Genomic DNA, 16,976 nt, shown 5'->3' on the forward strand with positions numbered 1-16,976 from the left:
AAATCCAGCCTCTGAAATAGTTTTGGATTGGCAGAAACCAGAAATATCGGAAGTGCAAAAAATTATCAGTAGAAGCTAATTTCAAAGATCACCAGAAAAGGTCTCTTTCAATTGGACATGGAGGGAGGTGGGCCAAATGTAAGCAGGCTGAGCAGACATTAGTGCAGACAATGCAGACCTGGGGTGTGAGAGCTCTGCACACTGGAGAATCTACAGGGAGGAATATATAGCAGTGTTGGCTACTTTGCCGTGGTTTCAAGCCAGTAGATCAGCAGAGAAGTTAGAAAACATCCAACACAAACACAAAAGGCAAATATTGAACCCCAAAATGCCAGAATTACATGAGACCTGGCCATTCCTATCCAGCACTGGGAGTGAGTTGACACCAACTCAAGGTAGCTATTGTTGTTTGTAGAGAAAGCGTGGACAACCTCCCTTACCCTAAAAGTAGATCTCAACTTTTATTTTTTTTAAATGAGTAAAAAAGCAAAAAGAACTCTGACCATAGATAGTTTTTATGGTGAAAGAGAAGAACAGATTTCAGACCCTGAGGAAATTAAAAGCAGATTGTGTCCAAATGAAGCCCCAAAGGATGATAGAAATTGACTCCCATCAAACAAGGCTCTCTTAGAAGAAATTTAAAAGCATCTTAAAGAAAACAAGAAAAAAATGGGGAAAGGAAATGAAAACTTTGCAAGAGGGTTTGGAAAAGGTAACAGAAATTATCTGAAGAAAATTCACTACAAAACAGACTTAGTGAAATGGAAAAAAAGCATATAACTCATTAAAAATAGATTTGACAAAATGGAAAAGGAAAACAACTCCCAGAAAAACAGAATTTGTGAAATGAAAAAGGAAAATAACTCCTTAAAAAATAGAATTCATGAAATGGAAAAAAAAATCCATAGAACAAAATAACTCATTTAAAAATTCAATTTGACAAATAAAAAGCAGTTAAAAAAAAGTAAATGAAGAAAATAATTCACTAAAAATCAAAAGTTAACAAATGGAAATGAATGACTCAATGAGACAGCAAGAATAAATCAAGCAAAACCAAAAAAAAAAAAAAAAAAAAAGAAAAGAAAAGAAAAGAAAAAAGAAAACAAAATAGAAAAAATGTAAAATACCTACTTGGGAAAACAACTGATCTGGAAAATAGATCTAGGAGAGACCATTTAAGGATTTTTTGGACTTTCTAAAAACCATGATGAAAAAAAGAGCCTAGACACTATTTTTTAGGAAATCATCAAAAAGAACTGCCCAGATGTCATAGAATCAGAAGGTTAAAATAGCCATTAAAAGAATTTACCAAACACCTCCTGAAAGAGACCCTAAAATTAAAATTCCAAGGAATATTGTGGCTAAATTTCAGAACTATTGGATTAAAGAAAAAATATTACAAATAGCCAGAAAAAACAAACAAACAAACAAAACCAAAACCAAAACAACATCGAGCAGTCACAATTAGGATTACCTAGCACCTAACAGCTTTCACCTTAAAGTATTGAAGGGCCTGGAATCTGATATTCTGAAAGGCAAAGGAACTTGGAAGGCAGCCAAGAATAAACTACCCCATATAACTGAGCATTTTCTTCCAGGGAAGAAAACGGGCATTCAATGAAACTGGTAAATTCCATTTATTTCTAATGAAAAGACCAGAGCTAAACAAAATTTTTGACCTCCAAATACAGAACTCAAAAGAAGCATAAAAAGGTAAAAAGAAAAGAACTCTTGAGAATTGTATTTCTGTTATAGAGTGCATGTATAATTTGATTTTATTGTTATAATATGAAAGAGAAACTAGAGGTGGAAAGAGGATTGTACCAGAAAAAAGGGGAAATGGAGGTAAAATGGGGGAAATTACAAATCAGGAAGAGGCAAAGGAAACCTATTATAATTGAGAGAAAGAAAGGAGGGGGATGAATATTGTGTGAATCTTGCTCTCATCAGTTTTTGCTCAAAGAGAAAATATTAGACATGTTTGGTTTCACAGAGAAACTCTCTCACCTTATAGAAAAGTGGGAGCAGAAAGGGGAAAAGGGAAGGGGTAAGCTATAAATAGAAGGGGAAAATATGTCTGTAGTCTATTCATATTCACAATACATTTTATGTTACCTTTTGGGTGATTCTGAATTTGGATTTTTTGGAGACATTGTTTTTCATAATTTGTAGACATATTTGCATCAGGAGAATTTGTTGATAAAAAAGAAACATTCTTTCCCTTTCCTTCTCCTTAACTTTTTGCCCTGTTCTCTTTTCTCTTCCTTTTTATCCTTTGTTTTTTCCTTTCTCTTTCTTACCTTTTTTTTCCTTTAAAGTTTTTTTCTCAAACATTTTCTCAAATGTCATGTAATCTGTTTTCTTCTTCTCATTTAATTCTAGATCCTGTTCAATGTCCTTATGCAATGTCAATTCAACATGTTGATGGATCACATCAATGGGCTTCACATCCAATTGAATTAATCAATACACATTTTTTTTAAAGTGCTTAATACATGCCAGGCATAGTGTTAAGTGCTGAACATAAAAAGACAAAAATAGTTCCTGCTCCCAAAGAACATATGTTTTAATGGAGAAGACATGTTCATAGATAGGTATGTACCAATATTTAAAAATTAAATACAAGACAACCTTGAAGAAGAAAGTATTCCATCTGGAGTGAAGAACCAAAAAAAAGAAAAAAGAAAAAAGAAAAAAAAAAGAAAAAAGAAAAAGAAAGAAAGAAAGAAGAAAGTAAGAAACAAAGAAATAAACCAAAAAGGGCCTATTTCAGTAGATTACATTCAAGCTGAATCTTGAAGGAAGGTAAGGCTTTTAAGAGACAAAAGTGAGGAAGGGCAACCTTGCAAGCATAGAGGTCAGCTGCTGCAAAGGCACCGTGAGGAGTGTGAACTATGTTGTAGAGTACATGGACAGTAGTGATGTTTAACAAAATTGGGAAGGTTAGAAGGGGATTATTTTGAAGAGATTTAAATACCAGAGAAATTCATATGTGATCCTAGAGGTAATATGGAAAAAATAAAATTTTTGAGTAGGAGTGGGGCAGGATGATCAAATCAGTCCTTTAGCAATTCAATCTAGTGATTGCATGAAGATGCTATTGAATTGAAGAAAGATTCAAGGCAAATTGGACCAAATTGGAGACTATTGTGGAAGTCTAGGAAAAGAATGATTAGGTTCTGAATTAGGAGAAAAAGAAGGTTTATGTGAGAAATGGTATGAATATAGAAAACTAATAAATCTAGTAAATGAGAATTATCTATCTTTCCGCTTGTTTGGATTGGATTGGTAGACCAGACTTCTAAATAGTTGTGTATCTCATTGTCAATTTCTTATAATATAAAATAATAGTGGAATCTGTTTAATACCACTTATAAACAAAAATATCTGGAGTACCTCATTATATAAAGAGAATCTTTTTTTTCCATTTGTAATCTCAAGAAAATATTGTCTCTGGCAGTGATGAATTGACCATATTTCTCCCTCTTTTATGTCTCAAATGATGTTGATAGTTAATCTTGATTATAGTTATCAAATGATCATGTATCATGTTTTTAATCAAGTAATTATTTTTAAAAAGCATTTTCTAAGTGCTGAAGATACAAACAAAAGCAAACAAAGTTACTTTTGGATAGGATAGTAGAACTGTGGAGGGGCTAGGTTCAGGAAAATGCTTCTCGCCTTTCAGAAGTCTGGGGGCCCAGGAAGTAGAAGTTTGAATTCTAGGTTATTTGGCAAGACTGGAGAATGGATATCAGGGCTAGGGGAAGGTTAAGAAATTTATGGGAGATTTTTTTATCTGAGAAAAAATATTCCTGATATTCAGGTAAAAGGATTTTTGAATAGTCTTTGAAATCTTTTATCTCTTTACTAAAACATTTTTTCTATGTATTTTTGATATTTGCTCCTTTCTACTCAAAAAACTGAATGTAAGTGTGTATGTTAACTTGGCTTGGAGATGGTTTTCATGTTTCCACATAATTTCTTTTTAATAAGGGGCCTTATTTTACAAACTGTAATTAATAAAGTGATCTTTGCTTATGTTTTTCATCAATACTTACCCAGTTAGTTTCTTGTAGTTGTATATTATGTTAATCCATAGTTCCTTGGATATGTTTTTCATACTTAGATACAAAAAACAAAATTGATTTTTATAAGAATAATTTTCTTTTCAAAGTCAAATTTTAATATTTTACAATTCATTGCAGAAAATTAAGTTATTTTATATGTTTCCTTTATGTCTTTTTTAATATAAAAAAAGAAAGGTAGAAAGCTGGATTATTACACTATTAGGAAACTAAATTCTGTAACTAGTGCTATTTATTCCAAGTCAGTCAAAAAGTGAAGCCTGTTCTTCCCTACAGTAGTTCTTCCCCACAATATAGGGATGTCATCTTTAATGAATCGTTATACAAATATGTGAGTTGATGTAGCATATGTGAGCCACTAATATTCCTTGTAAATTAAACATTTATACATGTAATATTATTTCATATCATGTATTGGTTTTATACATACATACTGATGCCTCATTGTGGTGTGGAGGTAAATCTAAGACTTTGTCTGTAAAATATTACATCTATTTAGCTGAACAAGAATATGAAATGATTTTTTGTATTAGACTGTTTCTGTCATCTGAGGACTAACCTAAAAAAATTTGAAAAGATTCACTCTATAAAGGCTGGCTACAAGGTAATGATTATGTATTTATTTGTTTTGGCAATAGCAAATTGTACATATTATCTCCTAGTACTAAGACCTACTGTAATCTGTGTCAATGGAGAGAGTATTCACATTAAAGAAACAAGAAATATTATAAAAATTAATGTGTATACCAGAACATTTTGGATGAATGAAGCAAGAAAAAAATCAACAGTCGCTAAAAGTAAGCATCACTAAAAAACTCACTTAATTTAGCAACAATGGGTCCAAGGGACCCTGAAACACTGCTTTTTAAGGCTGCTTTTTAAGAGGCAACTTGCAGAAGACACACAGATCAGGGATGGATAATAAGATTTTAATTTGTAAAATTTGTAAAAAAAATTGTAAAAATAAAAAATAAGATTTTAAATTGTACATTCCCTTAGAATCACTCTCTTAAATTTTATTGTCCTATAAATTTTGGGATTTTGAACTGAAATCTCTATTGCTTTGTCTTAATTATTCTCTAGCATACACATCTTTATCTCTATTTTTATAGCTATGTGCATATACAATTATTAATACATATGTATATATTTACATCTACCTATCTACATATGTGTTTATGTTTAGTGGTTGTTCCATTGTTTCAGTCATATTCAATTCTTTGTTACCTCATTTGAGGTTTTCTCAGCAAAGATAGTTTGTCAGAGATTTATCATTTCCTTCTCCAGCTCATTTTTTTTCCTACTCCAGCTCATTTACAGATGAGGAAACTGAGAGTCAGCATTAAGTGATTTTTCTAGTATCACACATAGTTAGTAAGTATCTGGGATCATTTGAACTTAGGCCTTCTTGCCTCCAAGCTCAGCACTCTATCCACTGTGCCAACTAGCTGGCCATACACCATACACACACATACATAATATATATACACAAACAATAAAATGACATCCTCTTATTAAGTGCCTCCTTCTGTAGAAAACTGTGTTAAATGCTAGGGAAAATGCTAAATTATGTATGAATGTGGGATTTATGAAAATAGAAGCCAAAAATTAATAGATACACATATATAGATCATTAATTGAATATATTATATTTTCTACCTGACTTATTTTCCACATTATCCACAGATATATATATATATATATACCTATATCTATATTCACATTTACATACTCAGTTGCCCCAAATGCCATACCTATCTCACAGGGGAATCATAAGGATTAAAAGAGATAATTTATACATGAGTTTACAAACTTTATGATATGGTGCATAAATTAAATTAGCATAATTATTATTAGTATTATCCAGTAGTGAAATTCTGATTTGGTAAAAGTTAGTGAAATTATGTGTGTATTTATATTATTATTATATATATGTGTAATATATATTTATATTAATTTATATTAATATCCAAACAACACTGGCAATAATTTTTTAAAATAAATATATATTGATTTTGGGGAGTTGGTTTTGCAAAGACTAAATATGCCCCGTATTTCTTTCCCTTGTTTTTAATAACAAGTCTCATCCTGACTAGCTGAATATTTTCATTATTCTGTAATTTATGGATTTTTATAATCATAATAGTTTTCTAATCAGTTGTAAAAATTTGCTATTATTTTTGTCTCGCCATCTTTAGTGGTATAAATAGAGTACTAGAATAAACTTTACCTTGTTGACCACTACCAACTGTTCGGTTTAGTGGTTATAAGCAGGCCTTTAGGATTTGTCCCAATCTATAAAATAAACATGAAAAGAGATCTATTTCAAAAGAATTTTGTATTTAGTAAGCACTTTGATAACAATGTACTTTGAAAGTACAATCGAATACAACATTTACTCTTTCAAATTTTAGATTTTTTTTTTATCATTTATATATAGATTTACTATCTCTAAAAATGCTTATTATAAGGGAAGTGACATACACACCTGTGACTAGGTCTCTTTCTGTAGTTGAAAGAATTTTACAGTAAGATAGCAAGTAAAAAAACAGTGAATCAGAAAATAATATGAGCTTTTGAGATTCAGTTGTTAAATGATAGGAAAAGAAATCTTTCAGTGATCACGAGTGATGTCAGAATGATATTTCTGTGAACAGGGAGCACAGCAGGATTTACTTACAGGTTGTCAGGGGCAGGGGATGGGGGGACGGTTAAAGCTATTCCCTGTGGTATTCATTCATTTCTTGAGTGCCATTACAATTATTTGCTCCAGCCAACATGTTCTGAAATGCATACAAAAAAGCATATAAGTATTGGAATTTTCAATGAAAATCTCATTCCTAATTAACTATAAATCAGTAAAGCTGGGTAGCCTGAGGTGGGTTAAAATGAGAACTTTGTACATGAAAGGCTACTTGTGCCCCTAAATCTAAGAATTTCCTACTTACCAACCTCCAGATTCACTGCATGCAACTTCCCTGACTTCAATTATCCTAACGGATACATGGGTAAGTTAACCATACCAAATAAGAGTCTAGGCCAGCAAAGAAGTCATTTTCTGCTCATATAGTAAAAGCCATAGATCCCAATAGGGGTGGACTTCTTAACCAAATACTTGAGAATGTGGGTCAGAGCTGTATCTTCTAAATTCATCTCTATATGACTGGGACACTTGTGGCTTTGTCATTTTGTCCAAATTCAACAAATATTTATAATCAATCCCAACTATATAATTAAAAAACTCACAAGAGATATAGCATATATTGATATTCTTTTATATTCTTAAAAATTAGTGGAGGAAAAAAGGACGCAAAATAAAAGAAGCATTAATTATGTAGAAAAGTAAAAAATATATATGTATTGCCTATGAGTCTCAAGAAAGAAAAGATTTATTCCAGTTCAGGAAACTGGATCTTCCATTCTAGAGGCAGCAATATCTGATGTAGGTTGAAGAATATAGAATTTCAGCAGTTTTAAGTAGAGGTTCAAGGAAGTAACTATATAAGCAAACACAAAGAAGAAACTATGGAATGTATTTAAGGAATGTTGTGTGGACATGTAGCTATGGGAATAGGAATAATGTGAAATATAGCTGGAAAGGAAGGTTGCAGTGACATGAAAGTCAAGCCAAAAAGATTGAATTGTATTCAGTAGGCAGTAGGAAGCAAAAAGAGTTTGAGCAATATTTTGAATGACTGACTGGATTGGAAAGAAAATGGAAACAGATCATTTAGGTAGTCTGGCATTAGCCCAGGGAATACCTTATTTCCTCACCTCCTTTCTAATATCTATCCTCTATGATTTTTGTTTTGGTTAGCTTTGGTTTTTTGCCACATTTAGTGTGCCTATCATAACTAGTAATACTCCATAGCTTGCTTATTCCCTTCATGCATCATTTTAGTTTTCACTGAGTTACTTATATTTTAACTTATCTGAGTTATAATGTTCCATAATTTGCAAATATATTGCTTGTTCCTAGAACAATATTACTGTTAAAGAAATGGTCTTTTCTAATGATGAGCAGAGCAGAATCATTGAAAGTATGGTTTAATTTCCAAAATGTCAAAAACTAGGTGAGTGTCAATGAGAAATGCTTCATCTTAACCTCAAGGGATAACAAACAACTAAAAATGAAAGATGATTTCAAAATAGCTTCATTAAATATTTTTCTCCTTGCTTTTATTTTATTTCTTTTTTCATATATCTTTTAAAAAGTGGTAAAAACCTTAAGTCCACCTTTAACTGAATTACAGAGTTCTATTTTTTGTCAATCTTTTACTTAACTGTTTGTATAGATTGATAATTAATTACATTTATTGACATAAACTTGCAACATTTTACATATTAAAAATTTTTTTAGTAATATGTCCTTTGACTATGATCACTTGCTTTTATTTAATTTTTTCTTTTTGTGATTATCTTTGGTTTATGAGTGTATATAGATATGAATGTATATAGAGATATGTATATTAGTAATTATCTTTGATTCATCCTATGCATATCTGTATGTGTGTATGCACATGAGTATACATAAGATATATATATGCACACAATAAACAAGGTAATTACATGAATCTCTCTGTCTCTCTCTGTATATGTTGTGAAATGTATGTATATGTATATAAATATGTGTACATGTATATATATACATACATACATAATACATCTTGCTGTTATATAGATGTTTGCAGATTGTTTCCTCCATTAAATTGTAAATCCTTGAAAACACATAATGTTTTTGCCATTATTTGTATGCCTAGAACTAAACACAATATGTAGTATCTTGCAAATATTTAATAGATTTTTTTTCTTGATTTGATACAACCAAATTTATTCAAAAAGAAGAATCATTATTTTAGCAAAAAGGTAAATCACAAAAAAGATGGCTAAAGCAATATGGCAGCCTCAAATGTTTGAGATTAACATTAACTATTTGGATAATTTAAAATGCTTTTTAGATTGGTGCTAGTACAAAGGAATAAACTAAAGACTACATTATACTGAGAGGAGTCAGAAACCACAAACTAATGCCAATGGTTCATTTAGGTGCTTCAAATACCTTAACACCTAAATTTAAAAGAAAAAATTATTTGAATTACAAGAAGACATAGTGACAACCTAGTTACTAGAAAGAGATTTCAATGTCTCAGAGCTATATATGACCACTTACAAATAGGCAAACCCATCGATGAGAACAAGATTTTCAATTAGTCTATTCACAGAGGGGTTGATAAATAAAGCTTTCCACTCACAAATAGCAGCAGTCAAATCTCAAGTTAGGTAGAGTGGAACTATGTATTAAGACTGCACATTGGAAGCTAGGTGAAAAATATGCCTCATTTCAATATCCTCAAATCATATAACAATTTAGATCTTTGTCTGGGCCAGATGATGTCTCTTTATGTTTTTCTGTTTTCTATTATTCAACCTCCATATAGAAGTTTGAGGAAGCTCTTACTATCTCCATCACTCTGTTTATAGTATATCTCAGGAGTTAAATATAACCTTTGACTCATAATTTAGTTCTGCAAAATTGTATAGTGAAATGTCTTTTTCCTTAGAGTAAAAAGGTTTCTTGTATCTGATAAAAACCAGACACATGAGTACACTGTACATTTGCCTTCTGTAGTAGTTCATTAGTGAGAGGAGGCTGACCATCTTAAAGGATCTGCATTAAAACCCTCCTCTTTTCTTGCATTGACTTGACTGTAGAATTTAAATGAAAATTTTATATACTGCAGACAAGAAATGGAGAGGTCTGTTATTCTTCACTTTTCTGACATCTCTAATTAGAACAATAATATTCTGTTTCTCTGATGTTCTCTCTGTAATGTACTCAAGCTAGTTTCTGGTCATTCAGCTACTGTGCTCTATTATTTACATGAGTCCAGATACTGCCTTCTTTCTGGCTCTGTTCCTCCTCTTATTGTCTCTATTGTTTAGTCTGTTGTACTTCTGTTAATGCATAAGAATACATTGTTTTTACTCTTTAGTTTGATGGATGGCGACAATCAAGGTGTCACTCAATCCTCAATGAAAATGGAATTTGGACCTCTGAGTGAATTTGGGAGGTATTTATGGAGCACTCTCTCTGACTCTAGATGCAATTATATCTATTTTAAAGGAAACGCTATTGTCCCTTTCTTGTCACCTCGTTAATCAGAATTAAGTCTTTGTCTCTAAAATCACTCTCAGTTGATTTTTTTCTTGCACTTTGGATACTGTATTTGGTAAATGATTATTTTCTTAGTATTTACTTATTTGAAATTATTTCATATTTACTTTATATATTTCTTTTAATTTCCTCATTGGAAATTCCCTATACCAATGAAATTACAGGATCACAGGTCCAGATGTTAAAAATAAATGATACAGAAATTGATAGCTAGATAAGAGGCCGAGAGACAAGTACACACAGACGTGTGTGTGTATGTGTGTGTGTGTGTGTGTGTATATATATATATATATATATTCTGTTCCCCTTCACACATACACACACACTCACAGACACAAATACACACACAAACACGCACACATATGGAGAAAGACAGAGAGACAGAAACAGAGACAGAGACAGATAGAGACAGAGAGACAGAGACAGATAATAATATGTAATTTTCCTCCAGAAAAAGTAAGTTCCTTGGGGACAGGATTTGTTTTGTTTTGCCTTTGTTTCCTCAAAACTTGGTATAGTGCCTAGAATGATAAATAAATGTTTATTTGGTTGAATTATTGGTATATACCTTATATTGTATAAGTGCTAACTCTTTACATAATTATTAATCTTCAAAATACCAGTGCTAAATGTTGTTTTCTATTTTTTAAATAAAATTATCATTTTTTATTTTATATTTTATTTCATTTTATAATAACTTTATATTGACAGAATCCATGCTAAAATTATTATTTGAAAAAATGTTTCTTTTAAAAAAAACTTCTTAGTTTAAATATTACAGATCTTTTCTTTAACATACAACAATTTAAATTGAGCTTGAATTATTTACCTTTCATTCTAAGAATAGATTAGAAGATTCTACTTAGTTCTACTACTACTACTTCTTTCTGACTTGTAGGGCATATTTGTTCAACTAAAATGAAGGTATCAAACAAAAACCTAACCATATACTTGATCCTGAAACTAGATTTTCTCTGTCACTTCATTTTGTCTTTAATCCAAACCAAGTACTTTGCAATGATCATATGATACATCAGGAGAACCCACCTGAGGATAAATTTTTCTCTCACTACTACAACTCAAAGTGATATTCCCCCCTTCTAGATTCATTTCTCTTTATTTTTAACAGGTTACTTATTTGGAACTCAAATACTTATTTGTAATTGATATCAACTTCCTTATTTCTGCTTATGGTGCCATCATTCAGACATCCAAGCTTGAAATCTTAATCATCTTTGATTTTTTTTCTCTCCATAACTACCATACATACAAATAACCTTCCCTAATTTCTCTAGCTAAAATTGGTCCCTTCTTCATTGAATAAAAATAATGATAATAGAAATTTATATAACACTTCAAAGTTTGAGAAGTATTATACATATTCCCTGGATAAAATTGGTCCTTTTCTCTTAGAAAAATAATCATAGACATTTATAAAGCACTTCAAAATTTCAGAGGCATTTTATACATATTACCCAATTTAAATTTCACAGCAACCCTGTGAAGTTAAGTGCTATATTAACTCTTTTTTATAGATGAAGAAACTGAATCTTAGGGAAGTGAAGGGATTTGTTTAAAGTCACATAGCAAGCATCCGAGGTAAGATCTTGGATCTAAACTCTTCCTAAACTCCAAATCTAGTGGAATATTTGTGGAAGTTCTTTTATTTTGGTCTCCTGATTCTAAGGTAAATGCTATTTCTACTATTCCTGATGCCATATCCTCTTCTAATGAGTCATCATGTCATACAGGTGATTCTAGATAGTTAGAAGCCACATCACATTGGTCTTACTCAACTGGCAAATCTTTAACTATGAGCCTAGAGCCAGCCCTTGTTGCCATTTTTTAAGGACCTGCAAAGTCAAGTGTAAAAAAGGCTTATGATTGAATTGACCATGTTGTAACAAATCTGGGAGCATTACAAGTTCACAAAGACTATCTATTAGGGAATAGGTCCACATTAATGAAACTACATTTGTTTAAATTCTGAATAGATACATGTCTTATTCTTTCTTCACTTTGCCTCATTCCTAATTAGAACACATGTTACTTAAGATTAAAAACTCTGTCATTTTCTCCCCTTATGTTATCCAAATGTAGAAAAATGTTTTGCATGAGACAAACATTTAATAGTTGCTTGTTGAATTTAACAAATTCAATAAAGGTTGCCTTATAACAAGTCTTGTATTATTTTCATATGATGTCAGATAGTTATCACATCTGCATGTTTTAATGTTGCTTTTTAAAGATCAGGGACAGAGTCTTCTCTGTATTTCCCTGTAGTTGTTAGAAAAACACAGTGTGTGTAAGTCATTTAATAAATAAGAAATGCAATAAAATCTTGCCAACTTTGATCAGGAAGTCATATATATGAAAAACAGGAGAAATGAGTGGATTGAATCATTTTACTTTAATGAAAATATAGATTTTAGAATCTTTGAAATGGAATGCAGTTATTATTTTCAAATAATATTACTCATAGGAGCAAGACCAAGCTCCCCCCTCCAAAAAAAAAAAAATTAAGAGTGCCAGAGAAATTCCTAAGTACTTTAAGAAACAGAAAAGAATCATTTCTAATTAAATGCACATACATGCCTTGATTGCACATTTTACTGCTAAAGTAGTAAATGAAAAGAATTTTTGGGGGGCATTGTTCTTAATGTATAAATGTTTGCCTTATTCTATTAATTAGTTTGGCAAATTAAATTTTGGTCTGTCTTTGAACAATTCAAGCTAGTGGAATTGTAATTAATTTAGTTTTATTGTTTGCTGATGTAAAACAGTGTCCCAAAGCTACTCTTGAGTTTTGAATTGGTTTTGTTTGTATACAAATAGTTTTCAATGTTATTAGGCAAGTGACACAGACTATGACTTTGCTCTGGGCCTAGTTTGTTCCTTTGCCTTTTCTCTTTTTACTCTTCTACCTTGGGAGAATGGAAGATATTTTGTGTTTGAAAACTTAGGAAATCCAAATCCCAGAGCCACTTTGTTCTTATTAGACAAGTAACCTACTTGCCTAGCTTGAGAGATTGAATATTGGAAATGCTTGGGATGCTCACAATATTCTAAGATTTGATCCTTGAACTAGGAATGTGAATCTCTGGAAGAGAAATCTAAATAAAAGAATAAGGATAAGAACATTAACTAGCTAGAAGGACTATATTCTTTATTCTAAAGAGCTAAGACCTGAAGTTGATAAATTGCTTCTGGGGAGCTTGAATTCACTATCCAAAATACTGAGGAGAAAACTCCAGTAAAACAATGTTCATCAGATTAATGTCTGATGAAGTTATATCTAGAATACATTGTACCAGAGTAGAGTCTGAAGAAATTATGAAACCTGCCTAGTAGATGGTATAATGCCAGCAGGAAACAAGCATGATGGGAGCAGTATAATAGCATCACTATAAGATTTTAGTGGTTCTGAAGAATTAAGAGTCATGTTTTGGACTAGATGTGTGTGTTCTAACAAAATATATTACCTATGGTTGGGCCTTTTCACATGTATTCCCTATAAATGTTGATTCTTCCCCCACTGATACTGTGTGCATTTCTGGAAGAATATGCCTCAATTTTAGGGGGGAACTAATAGTAGGAAATTTTTCTGTAGTGATATGCATGAAATGTCTTAGCTTTGGACTAATTGTACATCATATGATATATATGTTGGTATATATATTATACTTATGTGCATTATATATTATTATATTACAGATAAAAGCATGTTTTATATACTGTATAATATATTTGTATATGTCAACTTATATCATAGGTAGAAAAATCTAGTCTTTAATCTTACTATTCAATGTATTTTAACTGATCCAAATGCTATGACTCCTCTGTTGCATATTTTAAAACAAATGGCTCAGCACAGCAATGATATCAAGATACTGTAATCTCTCTATGCTTCAGGCAGGAATTTTTCATTTCATAGTCCAGTGAAACTTGTTACATTGAGTCCAAGTCAGTATATATATATATATATATATGATGTAATTAAAGAGAAAAGCCAATTACAATTCTATTTGTAATCTTTCAGTCACACTATACATGATTCTTTTATTGTAGTAAGTGTTACTAAGTATTACTTCTGTAGGCATTTTCAATATGGAAATCTTAAATATAAGATCAGTTTCCTCTGTTGGGGATCAGTGACTGTGAAGCTGCTTGTAAGTAGGATGATGAATCAAATGACCCCTCAAAGGTCCCTCCCAACCCTAAGATTCTATGATAATTTTCATTACACTAATGTATATGAAGACTAAATTCAGGGAGGGGAAAAGTAATACTCAACCCATTTGTATTCTGTCAGTGCTGGTGGAAGGAATCTGAATATATGCCTGCTTTGGGGTGAAAATAGTATCCATTAATTTTACAGTTTTAATTACTATCTTAGAAATGGATGTGTCACACCCTTCTTTTGTAAAAACTGTGGTTGTAATATTTTTTGTTCTGTTTTATTTGCAATATCATCATTGGTATTAATTTTATTTTACAATGAAATATACTTTTCTGCCAGACCAAATAGACCCCTGTCAAGTTTAAAGCACTTTGAAAGAGGAATAATAGCAATGCAAGAGTAAAATTATTTCAGCTAAGCAGGAAAAAAAAATTTACCCAAATGGAAATTTCTTTTCCTAGGTTTCTCTACATATTAATGATATTAAAGCCTGTTCTTAAGTATCTTTTTGATTTACTCTAATTTATATATATGTTTTATATATAATTATATATATTTGTCTACTTTTGAATACAATTGAGTAAACTTTATTGTGAACCTCCTGTCTGTGAGTAGTTAGATGTTGAGAGAAATAGAAAAATAAGGAAAACAGATCTGCCCTTGTATAGCTTACTTTTTAGAGAGAAAGATAAAACATATGTGTATGCAAGTAATTTATAATATAAAACATAATGACAAGGCTTAAGAGAGATAGAAACGAAGTACTACAAGACTTTAGATGAGAAAGAGAAAACTTTTTGTGGGGAACTTGCAAGGCTGACTTCATAGAAGAAGGACCATTTGATCTTGAAACAATGGAAAGTTTCAAAATTCAAAGATGAAAAATGGCCATTCTATAATGGCAAAAGTAGAAAGTATAGATATAGGAAAGTCAGGATGAATTTGGGGAATAGTTTGATTAGGAAAGGACCATCTAGTAGATAGCATTTACCTACATACATTTCATCAAATACAAAAAATAGAGATGAAAAGTTTTTAAAAATTAAACTGGGTGTCATCCAAGGAATACCAAATATCTGAGGATTTCACAAGATGGGATAATTTACCCCTCCCTCCCCACATTCCAACCAGCTATTGTGAGGTAGTATGGATACAATCTGAAGCTTATTAAACATTGTGTAGAATCTATCTACACAAACACACCCTTAAAATGTTATTTTTACTGTCTCAAAATTAATTTTCACTCAACATGCATATATTAAAGATTAAGTCCCAAATTCTAATCCTGCTTTAGACACTTACTATTTGTCATTACATAAGTTACTTTCCTACCTTGCAGTAATGATAGTACTTATCTCATCAGGTGGTTTGAGAACCTAATAAAGTACATAAAATACTTTACAAATCTTCAAAGTACTATACAAAAGCTAATATTATTTGTATTATTATTATTCTTTCTTCTTACTTCCTTGATAACAAAACTCTCAAGACTGTTATGATTCAGCTCATCTACTATTATGTCTACTCAAAAATCTTACATCGAAAGAACTAATGATCAAATTAAAGCTATTCATAGTCTAAAAATTGTGTGATTCTTAGAACTCATTCTTACAATTCTACTACTGTTACTGTAAAGCAGATGAATTATACAGGACAGAAGGCCATTTTTTGATTTGTCTTTATTTCATGGGTTTCTATGGCCAAATTGAATTCTTTATCCAGGTGGCCAGATGCTTAGTGATTTGTCTTTTCTTCCTTAGCTATTCAGGTCCTCAAAAAAACAGATGTGTTTCTTTCCCAGGGATATACTTCATACCTTTCCAGAATGGTAGAATCTTATCAGAATTTGTACTTTTCTGGGATGGAACATTTTTTAAGAACCCAGAACCATGCCACAGAGAAAATTTTTAAATAGAACTTTGAGGAATTTCTTACATTCCCTGGAGGAGAAGATAAAAAGGTGAGTAGGACCAGACAGGTGATTCACTATCATAGGAAACTTCCTGTAAGGGAAATATTTTCACTCATGTCATCATGTTTTATTGTATAAACACATTCTAATGCATTATTATGTAATTTATCACCTATGTTTTTAGTTCTCTGCAACCAAAAAGGGATTTGCTGGAATACTTGGGTAAATCTAAATTTGCCTTTGACTTCCATTTATCATTAGTGATTCAAAGGGACAATTTTATCACTTTTCTTACACAATAATGAGTTGATATAATGATATTTGGACCTAATTACTGAATGTAAAATTCTCTTGGTGAAACCAAATCACTCATAGTAAGGCAGATGTAAATTAAAATAGCAAGTTCATTTTGAACTTGTGCTTATTTTCATGTAGTCATTTGTAATTTTAATTCTTCTTTAGGAAATCATGTCAGAAAGAATTGGAAAGGGAATAGATGCCCATCAACTGGAGAATGGCTAAATAAGTTATGATATATGAAAAGAATGGAATAAAATTGTTCTATAAGAATTATTAACTAACTGATTTTAGAAAGACTTGGAAAGATTTACATGAACTGAT

This window comes from Antechinus flavipes, chromosome 5 (genome assembly GCF_016432865.1).
Source record: "Antechinus flavipes isolate AdamAnt ecotype Samford, QLD, Australia chromosome 5, AdamAnt_v2, whole genome shotgun sequence".
Classification (NCBI taxonomy): Eukaryota; Metazoa; Chordata; class Mammalia; order Dasyuromorphia; family Dasyuridae; genus Antechinus; species Antechinus flavipes.